General features: G+C 43.0%; 1 protein-coding gene across 1 annotated transcript in view; it reads left to right on the top strand.

Moving 5' to 3' along the window:
• The window catches only part of map3k4 (mitogen-activated protein kinase kinase kinase 4), a 101,023-nt gene that overhangs the window by 31,358 nt on the left and 56,456 nt on the right, over positions 1–13,209 (top strand). The gene's annotated exons all lie outside the window — the stretch shown is intronic.

Here is a 13,209-nt window from a genome sequence, read left to right as displayed (position 1 = left end):
GGACCAAGACCCCAGAAGTTTTCCATACGCACAATAAGCTTATTTCTCAAAAATATTGTGCACAAATTTGTTTGCATCTGTTAGTGAGCATTTCTCCTTTGCCAAGATAATCCATCCACCTGACAGGTGTGGCATATCAAGAAGCTCATTAAACAGCATGATCATTACACAGGGGAACCTTGTGCTGGGGCCATAAAAAGGCCACTCTAAAATGTGAAGTTTGGTCGCACAACACAATTCCACATATGTTTCAGGTTTTTAAGGCGCGTGCAATTGGCATGCTGACTGCAGGAATGTCCACCAGAGCTGTTGCCAGAATTTAATGTTAATTTCTCTACCATAGGCCTCCTCCGTCATTTTAGAGAATTTGGCAGGACGTCCAACCGGCCTCACAACCGTAGACCATGTGTAGCCATGCCATCCCAGGACCTCCATATCCGTGCTTCTTCACCTGCGGGATTGTCTGCGACCAGCCACCCGGACAGCTGATGAAACTGTGGGTTTGCACAACCAAAGAATTTCTGCACCAACTGTCAGAAACCCTCTCAGGGAAGCTCATCTGCATGCTCGTTTTCCTCACAAGGGTCTTGACCTTATTGCAGTTCTGCGTCGTAACCAACCTCAGTGGGCAAATGGTCACCTTCGATGGCCACTGGCATGCTGAAGTGTGCTCTTCACGGATGTATCCGGTTTCCAACTGTACTGGGCAGATGGCAGACTTGCGTGAATGGCTTTGTGTGGGCGAGCACTTTGCTGATGTCAATGTTGTGAACAGAGTGCACCATGGTGGCGAAGGGGTTATAGAAATGTCAGGCATAAACTACGGACAACGAACACAATTGCATTTTATTGATGGCAATTTGAATGCACAGACACCGTGATGCGATCCTGTAGCCCATTGTCGTGCCTTTCATCTGCCGCCATCACCTCATGTTTCGGCATAATACGCGGCCCCATGTTGCAAGGAACTGTACACAATTCCTGGAAGCTGAAAATGTCCCAGTTTTTCCATGGCCTGCATACTCACCAGACATGCCACGCATTGAGCAAGTTTGGGATGCTCTGGCTTGACGTGTACGACAGCATCTTCCAGCTTCTGCCAATATCCAGCAATTTCGCACAGCCATTGAAGTGGAATTTTGTCCCACTACTCTCCACAATTAACAGCCTGATCAACTCTTTGAGAATGAGATGTGAAGCTAATGGTGGTCACCAGATACTGACTGTTTTCTGATCCACGCCCCTACTTAAAAAAAAAAGTTCTGTGACCTCCCGATGCATATCTGTATTCCCAAATCCATAGTTTATGGCCTAATGAATGTATTTCAATTGACTAACTCAGTAAAATCTTATGTTGCGTTTATTTTTTTTGCGTAGTTTGTGACATTTTTGTTTTTACTTTTGACGAAATTATTTTGTAAACTTTCTTTTGTTCTGGCAATATGGCACCCACCTTGTACAGATTTGAAACAACAAATGTCAGACAGTCATCTGAGAGGGATGATGTGAAGACTTTTGGTCATCCAGCAGAGACGTAGACCAGACAAGCGACTGGTCCAACAGAAGTCTTGTCTCTTGGTGCAGCCGGCTATCCCGTCACAAAGGTGCTTGAGGTCACCAGACCAGGGTAAGTGGTGCGGAGTGGCTAGTGCAGGCTGTGAGGCAGTTCTGGAAGAGGGGAGCCAACAGGATAAGATGGTGGTGGCGCTCCCCCTGCCCAGGAACAGGCAACAAGAGCACCTCAGCAATGGGGGCCTGTAAGGTCCCTAGAGGAGCAGGAGGAGTCCTCTTGACCCCGGAACGGTGTCAACTGAGGACACCAGGACTGGAGACATCAGGGCCGACGCGGCAGAGCTCAACAAGGACCCTGGGACTGGATACTTAGGTGGCTGGACCCACTGAGCAGCAATGGGCGGCGGCCACTGGAAGAGCTGGACCCAGGCAAAGGGATCAGGAGGTTGGGCCGCAGAGCTTGACAAAGGTCTCAGCACGATAGACGGCAGACGTTTGACTGCAGGTCTCGACGAAGTTCTCGGGGCTAGTGACCGCAGGTCCCCAGAGCTCGACGAGGGCCTCCGCACTGCAGATGGTGATGCCGCCCCATTAGCAACAGTAGTTGAGGTTGGCTATATCTCCAAAGCAGCGACGGGCAGAGATTTCAGGACAGGCGATAAATGCACACCTGAGGTAGAAAAAGACAGAACTAGTGACTTGGGGCCTTACTGGGCTGTAGACTGTGAGCTAGGTGAAGTTAGACCTATCTGGAAAGAGCTCTGATCGTCATACAGGAAACGGTGGGCCTAGCATAGCAGGAAACTGAAACCACTAGGTGATCAGGGAACTGAAGGCTAATATGATCTGGACCTACTGGGGTTAGTAGAGCAGAGGCTTTAGCGTCTCCTACGACAGGACACTGAACGCCTTGGACAGGCGGGTCCCTCACTGGGATGTCAGGAGGATCCCCCATGGGGACGTCAGGAGGGTCTCCCAAGGCTGGAGCTAGCGGGACACCGTTCAGAGAGGCAAGCATAAACCCTGAGCCTGTGACAGGTAGGTCTCACCAGGCAGGTGGCCTGACAGGCCCGGGACAGCGGACATGGACTGCAGCAAAGGGGGCTCCCAGGGCGGTGGCTCCCAGGGAGGAGCTTGGAGATGTCTTTGGACAGCAGCAGGCTGGACGTCGAAGGTAGGGTTAGGCCACCAGACTGGGACCGAAGAGGTCTGAGTGGACTTGGCGTGCGCAGCTGCAGGCAGGGCTCCCACATTCTGGACCAACTGACATTCGGAGGTGTCGGCTAATACCGCTTGCAGTTGTAAGAAGAAAGAACTGTGGAAGGACTGGCGGAGATGGTCAGGTGCTAACTGGCAGTGTCCATCAGGTAAGTACTAGCTAAAGTGGACTGTAGGAGCCTTCAATCTTTCTGACTACTTCAATTAGCTCATCAATCTCGTCACACTGGCTGTGTAGACGCAGTGTGTCCCCTCTGGTTGTCACCAATGTTCCACGTTCCCGGTGATCTCTGGAGAAGGTTCGACGCTGATCCTGATAATATCCGATCTAAGTTTGATGCTAATCTTGGCGATCTCTGGTTGAGGTTAGCCTGTGGTGGGAACTCTGAATAAGCAACCAATGAAAAGGCTGAGGCTCTGTCTCTATTCTGCTGGGCAGCCTGGTGGTGAGTTGGACCGGTGATGAATCATTGAAGGGGTAGGCGGCCACTTTGACTGCAGTATGTCACATCTCCATTTCTCAGTAGAACCCTCTAGCAGCTCTCCCTCTAGGAGTGGATGTGTGTGGTAGTCTGCCTTGATTGACTCTTCGCCGTAGTAGTTGTGATCTTTGAGATATTGTGGCGGGTGATCCAGTCGGCGCAGACGTACCACATCTTGTGGAGGCTCTTCTCTGTTAACTGTTATCCTTGGGCTCTAGTACTCACTGTTGTATCCATCTCGTAAGGACCATGAACAATAAGGGTTGTAGAGAATCAAAGGACCATGAATGTAATAAGAAACCTTAGGTGTTGGCTTAATACTGGTAGCAACCACTACAGAATGTCTGGTCAGAACAAGGAAGAGGCAGATGTCCAGCTTGAGGCGGGTTTAATGGAATATGTCCACATTCACACCTGACCACTCATGTTTCAGAACTGAGAATCCTATCCAGTGAGAACTGACATTAATTATGGGTCTAAAAGGAAAGAGGAGAAAGAACTTGGGCAAGAGCACTGCTATAATAGGAATAAAAAGACTGTACAAGCTAGCGCAGGTAAAGTACAACAGCGCATGCTATACACTACAGCAGGCATAAGGCTTAGTCACATGGCAATAACCTACACAAGCTAGGAAACTTGTAAACATGCTGAACGTAGGTAAATGAACAGTACAAGAGTGTAGGTACATCTACATAACAAAGAGCATGAGCAATTTACACGAATAGAAATAGCCTAGCAGCACCACAAATGACTAATGGTAAAACCGCTAACATCGCTAATAGGCATGCTAAATACCAATGCATTCTGAATGAGAACCGCTAACGCTAGCGGGAGGCTGAGCTAGCTAACAAGCTCAACATAAATGGTCATTATAAACAGCAATAGGCAATATTTAGCTCTTTCTGCGTTGTTTACAGAGCTACGGCACTTGTAGATGCACGCACAATAAAATTGACGGCAAAGGAAATGTCCACGAGATAAAAGGTAGCATGAGGGGAAAAGGGGGTTTATCTGACTTTTGCCCTGCCATGCTAGGGGTCCTTCTGAACGTCCCGTAATAGAGGCTGCTGATTGCCTAACATATATTGACTAGTGTGACCTTTACCTATAAGAAACTAAATTAGTTAGGACTTTCTGAATGGGGGCAGAACTGCCTGGCAAAAAACAGCAGTAGAGAACAGCTGACTGAAGCTGTCCGTTTTAACACCTACAGTAACAAATTAATGAAAAATGCTATTGTGTTTAAAAAAAATGTTTTGTGTTCTACTGTTACCTAAGACCTTCATAAACACAACCAAATTATAATTTTTGCAATTGCATACAGTGCTTTCGGAAACAATTCAGACACCCTTTTCCCCAAAAAAATTACGTTACTGCCTTTCTACAATGGATACAATATTTGTATGTTTGGAACCACCAAGACTTCCTAGAGCTGGCCACCCGACCAAACTGAACAATCGGGGAGAAGGTCCTTGGTCAGGGAGGTGACCAAGAACCCGATGGTCGCTCTGACAGAGCTTGAGAGGATCTGCAGAGAAGAATGGGACAAACTCCCCAAATACATGTGCCAAGCTTGTAGCGTTATACCCAAGAAGACTTGAGGCTGTAATTGCTGCCAAAGGTGATACTACAACAGTACTGTGTAAAGGGTCTGAATACTTATGTAAATGTGACATTAGAGTTTTTTTATTTTAAATACATTTGCAAACATTTCTTAACCTGTTTTTGCTTCTGTCATTGTGGGTTATGGTGTGTAAATTGATCTGGGGAAAAAGCAATTTAATACATTTTAGAATAAGGCTCTAACGTAACAATGTGGAAAAAGTGAAGGGTCTGAATAATTTCCGAATGCACTGTAAAGTAAATGTATTATTTACACTGTTATAATTTTGAAGGCAGAATGACTGCTCATTAGCTTGAAGGGGGTCCCTCGGTTCAGCGGTGCTAGTGTTAGTGAAAAATCGGAGTCTCCGCGTAATACCTTTCCGGGGGAATGCCCTACAGTAAATGTAAACGAACACTTTATAGCCTCAAAACATTGTGAAAACTTTCATTTCATGGATGGTCAGTCCTTGCATCCATAGCTTTATGAAGTTGACTGGTTACATTTCTCCAGCTCCATCCCACAGCTTTTTACTGAAACAGTGGTAGGGACTTTGCTTTGTTGTTTTAAGTATTGGCTGGAGGGAGTTGATTTACCCAGCGTTGTTACATTTCACCATTGTTAAATCCATTTAGGAAAGTATCAAAGCAAAAGAGTGGAGAATTGGTATACATCCCTACTGGTGTATACATGGGTACTATTTCCTCTGTTCTGGCTGAGCACGAGCAGTGATGTTCCTAGTAGTGAAATGTGAACCCCCATAACCCATTGTCCTGGGTCTGTCTGCCTGGTGACCCTCTGGGGGGGGGGGGGGGGTACAAAGCCTACACAGCACTGCTACTGTTGGGGGAGCTGAAGGAATCCCCCAGAAATCTGGTATTGTGCCCTATTACCTAATGTAGCAAATATGGTGCCATTCCATTACCTATGTAGTGCAATAATCATGTTTACATTATATTACTGAAAGACTGGCTGGAGAGTGGGGATGTGAACACTGAAAGCCCACCACAGCCCATTATCCTGTGTCTGTCTGGCCCTCTGGTCATACACAGCACTGCTATTGATACAGCAGAACTTCTACTGTTGGAGCCAGTGGCGGCTGCCACCCGGAAGGCTCCAGACCAGATAGGCGTCCTAGTCAAACCACTCATCAGTAAGATGTGCTTTGAGCAGACAGTCAGTCGCCTCTGCAGTTAAAGGGATAGTTAGACATTATGGCAATAAAAAATCTACTTACCCAGAGTAAAATGAACTCATGGATACCATTTGTATGTCTCTGTGCAGTTATTATTTTTTTTTCACCTTCATTTAACCAGGTAAGCTAGTTGAGAACAAGTTCTCATTTACAACTGTGACCTGTCCAAGATAAAGCAAAGCAGTGCGACAGAAACAACACAGTTACACATGGAATAAACAAGCGTACAGTCAATAACACAATAGAGAAAAAGAGCATATACAGTGTGTGCAAATGGCATGAGGAGGTAAGGCAATAAATAGGCCATAGTAGCAAAGTAATTACAATTTAGCAGATTAACACGAGTGATAGATGAGCAGATGATGGTGTGTAAGTAGTGATACTGGTGTGGAAAGTAGAGGTCGGCTGATTTAATCGGAATAGACGATTTAATTAGGGCCAATTTCAAGTTCTCATAACAATCGGAAAACTGTATTTTTGGACGCCTATTTTGCAGATTTTTTTTATTTTTTATGTACACCTTTATTTAACTAGGCAAGTCAGTTAACCTCTCTAGGGTATGTGGGACGGTAGTGTCTCACCTCATCAACAGCCAGTGAAACTGCAGGGCGCCAAATTCAAAACAACAGAAATCCCATAATTTAAATTCCTCGAACATACATGTATTTTACACCATTTTAAAGATACACTTGTTGTAAATCCAGCCACCGTGTCCGATTTTCAAAAAGGCTTTACGACGAAAGCAAACCAAACGATTATGTTAGGTGAGTGCCTATTCACAGAATAACACAGCCATTTTTCCAGCCAAAGAGAGGATTCACAAAAAGCAGAAATATAGATACAATTAATCACTAACCTTTGATCTTCATCAGATGACACTCATAGGACTTCATGTTTCACAATACATGTATGTTTTGTTTGGTAAAGTTCATATTTATATCCAAAAATCTCAGTTTACACTGGCGCGTTACGTTCAGTAGTTCCAAAACATCCGGTGATTTTGCAGAGAGCCACATCAATTTACAGAAATACTCATTATAAATGTTGATGAAAATACAAGTGTTATGCATGATATTTTAGATGCACTTCTCTTTAATGCAACCGCTGTGTCAGATTTCAAAAAAGCTTTACGGAAAAAGCAAATAATCTGAGGTCGGCGCTCAGAGCCCAATCAAGACAAAAAGATATCCGCCATATTGTGCAGTCAACAGAAGTCAGAAATAACATTATAAACATTCACTTACCTTTGATGATCTTCATCAGAATGCACTCCCAGGAATCACAGTTCCACAATAAATGTTTGTTTTGTTCGATACTGTCCATTTATGTCCAAATTCCTCCTTGTTGTTTTGGTCGTTCAGTACACTTTCCAAACTCACAACGCGCGGGCAAGTCCAGCGGAAAGTACGGACGAAAAGTGAGTTATATTACAGTCCGTAAAAACATGACAAACGAAGTATTGAATCAATCTTTAGGATGTTTTTAACATAATTCTTCAATAATATTCCAACTGGAGAATTCCTTTGTCAGAAGTGCGATGGAACAGAGCTCGCGCTCACGTGAACGCGCATGGTCAGCGCATGTTCAGGTCATGATAGACCTTACTCAATCCCCTCACATTCGGCCCACTTCACAGTAGAAGCATCAGACAAGGTTCTAAAGACTATTACATCTAGTGGAAGCCTTAGGAAGTGCTGACCAACCTCAGATTTCCCACTTCCTGGTTGGATTTCTCATGTTTTTGCCCGCCATATGAGTTCTGTTATACTCAGACATCATTCAAACAGTTTTAGAAACTTCAATGTTTTCTATCCAAAACTACTAATTATATGCATATTCTAGCTTTTATGGCTGAGTATCAGGCCGTTTACTCTGGGCACGCTTTTCATCCGGACGTGAAAATACTGCCACCTACCCCAAAGAAGTTAAAAGGAACCACCAGCTTTCATATGTTCTCATGTTCTGAGCAAGGAACTTAAACGTTAGCTTTCTTACATGGCACATATTGCACTTTTACTTTCTTCTCCAACACTTTGTTTTTGCCTTATTTAAACCAAATTGAACATGTTTCATTATTTATTTGAGGCTAAATTGATTTTATTGATGTATTATATTAAGTTAAATTAAGTGTTCATTCAGTATTGTTGTAATTGTCATTATTACAAGTAAATTTAAAAAATCATTCGATTAATCGGTATCGGCTTTTTTTGGTCCTCCAATAATCGGTATCGGCTTTTTTTGGTCCTCCAATAATCGGTATCGGCGTTGAAAAAATCATAATCGGTCGACCTCTAGTGGAAAGAGCAGCAAAGTAAATAAAAACAATATGAGGTAGGTAGATTGGGTGGGCTATTTACAGATGGACTATGTACAGCTGCAGCGATGGGTAGTTGGTCAGATAGCTGATGTTTAAAGTTAGTTTAAATTTAATGCTCCAGCGATTTTTGCAATTCGTTCCAGTCACTGGCAGCAGAGAACTGGAAGGAAAGGCTGCCAAAGGAGGTGTTGGCTTTGGGGATGACCAGTGAGATATACCTGCTGGTGCGTGTGCTACGAGTGGGTGTTATCGTGACCAGTGAGCTGAGATAAGGCGGAGGTTTACCTAGCATAGACTTATAGATGACCTGGAGCCAGTGGGTCTGGCGAGGACCAGCCGACTAGAGCATACAGGTCGCAGTGGTGGGTGGTATAAGGCGCTTTGGGAACAAAACGTATGGCACTGTGATAGACTACATCCAATTTGCTGAGTAGAGTATTGGAAGCTATTTTGTAGATGACATCGCCGAATGGATTGGAGATGTTTGATGTGAGTCTGGAAGGAGAGTTTACAGTCTAGCCAGACACCTAGGTATTTGTAGTTGTCCACGTCTTTTAGGTCAGAACCGTCCAGAGTAGTGATGCTAGTCGGGCGGGCGGGTGCGGGCAGCGAACGTTTGAAAAGCATGCATTTGGTTTTACTAGCACTTAAGAGCAGTTGGAGGCCATGGAAGGAGTGTTGTATGGCATTGAAGTTTGGAGGTTAGTTAACTTCTTTAGGCTGCAAGCCCGACGTCGGTACACTTATGACAACAGCCAGGCCAAGTGCAGGGCGCGAAATTCAAAATATATTTTTTAGAAATATTTAACTTTCACACATTAACAAGTCCAATAGGGCAAATGAAAGATACACATCTTGTGAATCCAGCCAACATGTCTGATTTTTAAAATGTTTTACAGCGAAAACACCACGTATATTTATGTTAGCTCACCACCAAATACAAAAAAGCACAGACATTTTTCACAGCACAGGTAGCGTGCACAAAACCAACCTAACTAACCAAGAAACAACTTCATCATTTATTGTATAACATGTTATACAATAAATCTATGTTTTGTTCGAAAAATGTGCATATTTGAGGTATAAATCATAGTTTTACATTGCAGCTACAATCGGAAATAGCACCGAAGCAGCTAGAACAATTACAGAGACCAAATTGAAATACCTAAATACTCATCATAAAAACATTTATGAAAAATACATGTTGTACAGCAAATGAAAGACAAACATCTTGTGAATCCAGCCAATATTTCCGATTCTTTAAGTGTTTTACAGCGAAAACACAATATAGCATTATATTAGCTTACTACAATAGCCAAAAACACAACAGCATTGATTCAAGCCAACAGTAGCGATAACGAATAAACCAGCAAAAGATATGAATTTTTTCACTAACCTTCTCAAAATTCATCAGATGACAGTCCTATAACATCATATTACACAATACATATATTGTTTGTTCGAAAATGTGCATATTTAGAGGTACAAATCGTGGTTATACAATGTGAATACTAGGCAAAATGCAATAACAATGTCCGGAGAAATCTTGGAGAGGCACCTAATCTAATCAAATAACTATTCATAAACGTTACTAAAAAATACATGTTGGACAGCAAATTAAAGATAGCTTAGTTCTTAATGCAATCGCCGTGTTAGAATTCTAAAAAATAACTTCAGTACGACATCCAGCTTACGTTATTGCGAGAGAATTTTTTTAAATAATCTGATTAAACTATATTGAGAACATACTTTACGATGATATTGTCACATTTATCAAATAAAATCAAAGCCGGAGATAGTAGCCGTCTATAACGACAGCTTTTTAGAAGGCAATCCCCGGTTCCTTCTCGCGCCTTCCTGAAAACAGGAAATTGGTGTCACGTCATGCCAAGAGCTCTTATTCGACCTCAGATCAAGCTATACACTCCATTTCTTCTCTCACTGCTTATTGACATCTAGTGGAAGGCGTATGAAGTGCATGTATACTAATAGATTTCAAGCAAAAGATTAGGTAGGCCCTGGAACAGAGCCTCGATTTGAGATTTTTCACTTTCTGACAGGAAGTTTGCTGCAAAATGAGTTATGTTTTACTCACAGATATAATTCAAACGGTTTTAGAAACTTGAGTGTTTTCTATCCAATAGTAATAATAATATGCATATTGTACGAGCAAGAATTGAGTACGAGGCCGTTTGAAATGGGCACCTTTCATCCAAGTTACTCAATACTGCCCCTGCAGCCCAAAGAAGTTAACACAGTGTCCAAAGAAGGGCCAGATGTATACAGAATGGTGTCATCTGCGTAGAGGTGGATCAGAGAATCACCAGCAGCAAGAGCGACATCATTGATGTATACAGAGAAAAGAGTCAGCCTGAGAATTGAACCCTGTGGTACCTCCATAGACTGCCAGAGGTCTGGACAACAGGCCCTCCGATATGACAAGGAAGGAAGTTGATGGTAGTTAAGTGAACCATTGCTAACTCTTAAAGCGTTGGTATGTTTCAGTTCGGCCGGCGCCTAGCCGAACCAAACAATTGTGCTCGCATACTCCCTTGAATGACCTTTGCTTGTGAAATGAGGGGAAAAGCTGCAAATGTACTGTTTGTCCATTTTTGAGATGCCGTAGCCAGAATACACTTCCTCAAAATAGTCAGAATTTATCCAAGATAACTCAAGAAATCTGTCAAAATATATGCACACACTCTACCCAACTGTTTTGGCATGGAAGCATGCGGATGCCTTTAGGGGATGTGCTTCTCTCCTTTCATGAACGATTCGATACATCTAGATTAGGGAGGCACCGAAATGACATTTTTGGCTAATACCGATATCTGATATTTTGCTTGCCATAAAAAACGATACCGATATTATAAAAAAATGTAGCTGCCTTTTAAGCATTCTAGTAGTTAAATAGCGCACGCACACAAATTAACCAAAACGTTATTTTGTTGGCATTTACGTATGTCCCCATTACCAGTAAAACATAATCAAAACCTACTTATTTCACTTACTTGCTGTTCTGTTTCATTGTTCATTTGTTCAGTCTCAACCAGGATTTCATCATACATGTCAAGCAGAGAAGATTCAGCTCGGTCTGTCCGTGGCCTCTTCTCCTCGGTGCGCGCTGTGACTGTCAGTGTCCAGCTGTATCTGTAACATTTCACATAAGCCCTGTTTCTTGTCTGCATCGAAGTAGCGGTCCTTGTACCTAGCATCGAGCTTGGTGGCGACATAGAGGCTCAGAGAATGCCACCAAATCGCTTGTTCACAGCCTCTAGTAGAGTACTTTACCAAGCGAACCTGACGGTCTGTGTTGTTGAGCGTTTCAAAGCCATGAAAGTGTATCACGTCTGCTACAGACGCAGTTGAGCTTATTTCTCGAGTCAGTTGTTCGAATGGAGCGAGGAGTGTTCATGTTTCAAACATGTTCTCAAATGCCATTGAAATGGCAGCAGCGGTATGAGAACCAGCACATTCTTCAGCATGCAATACGGCTTTCCTCAGTATGAAATCCTCGTCGACTCACTGTGCTGTCACTCAATGCTCATGGGGCTGACATCGCTGGTCCAAATGTCAGTCGTGAAGCTAATAGCAGTGACACCCATAGCAAGTAGCTCATGGATGTGAGTTTCAAAACGACTAACTCCGGAAGGGCAACATCTGAAAAATAGTGCCTACTTGGTAGTGTGTACCGGTGCTCACCCAGTCAGCGAAAGCCAACATCACCCACGACAGATAACGGTTGATTGTCAAGGGCAATGAATGCCGTTATCTTGGCGTTTTAATGGATTTCACCTTTTTGAGTTGTCTCGCTGAAATGTTCTTACTCTTTCAAATGACTGCTCGACTTGTTGACTGCTCGATCCACACAACAGACATTGTGGGCTAGGTTTGGAATGCTGTGTTGCACGTGTAGCGCTATGTTTTTTGGGTGACATTACATCATGTACCTACGTTTATATATGTATGCACGTCAGCTTTGACATCAGTTTTGCACATCAGCGTTAAACTAGACATTGGGCCAATGCCGATGTTGGCATTTTTAGATAATTTCAGCCGATTCCGATATGTTCACCGATATATCGTGCAACCCTAGTCTAGATGCATGGCATATGATACATTTTAGTTTCAAATGTTTTGCTGCGATTTGGTGTAACTAGGAGAACAAATTGATGCAATACAATACAATGTTTTTTTTGCATGAACACAACATTTTAAATATCTGCTGCTGATGGGAGCTCAGGAGCTGGACATCTGAGTTGGAGCTGTCTGACATTACTTCTCTAAGCTGAGCCAGTTAATATATTGCAGCTTTGGATTTTACCCCTGTCTCGAAAGCGAATGGTCTACGAAAGCAAATGGTTTAGACTGTTTGGAATTTTATGGAGAGATTCTCCCACTCCTACCAATGAATGTGAAATTAATGCTGTCCTTTATGAAATTACCCTGTTCATGTAAAAATTACCAAATACACTGACTGTTTAAAGCAGAACTAACAAAACTATTTCTTACGGTGACCCTGAACCTTAATCAGTAGTTGGATCTGACTTGTGTCCACTCCGGTAGGCTACATAACTTATAGAGCACATTTGGTAACAATGACCCAGGAAAATACATTTGTCACTCAACTAATAAAGCCTATTATTTGACATTGCAAAAGCCATTTTACAAGCATCTGAATGCTAATGGTGCCAGATGAATAGCCTATTAGAAGAACAAGGATAGGCCTACCGCTCGTTGGCGTGATCACCTTTTATCTCCCGCAGTTTTTTTCAGATTTTCTTTTCACTCACCACACCCCTCATCTCAACAGGACGTTTTTCATTGCAGATACTAGATCTCTTTCCATAGAATCCACACTAAACATAACACTACTCTTTTC

The sequence above is a fragment of the Salvelinus sp. IW2-2015 genome, linkage group LG8, assembly GCF_002910315.2.
Source record: "Salvelinus sp. IW2-2015 linkage group LG8, ASM291031v2, whole genome shotgun sequence".
Classification (NCBI taxonomy): Eukaryota; Metazoa; Chordata; class Actinopteri; order Salmoniformes; family Salmonidae; genus Salvelinus; species Salvelinus sp. IW2-2015.
Note: the sequence above shows the minus strand (reverse complement) of the source record. Positions and strands in the feature narration are given on the sequence as shown.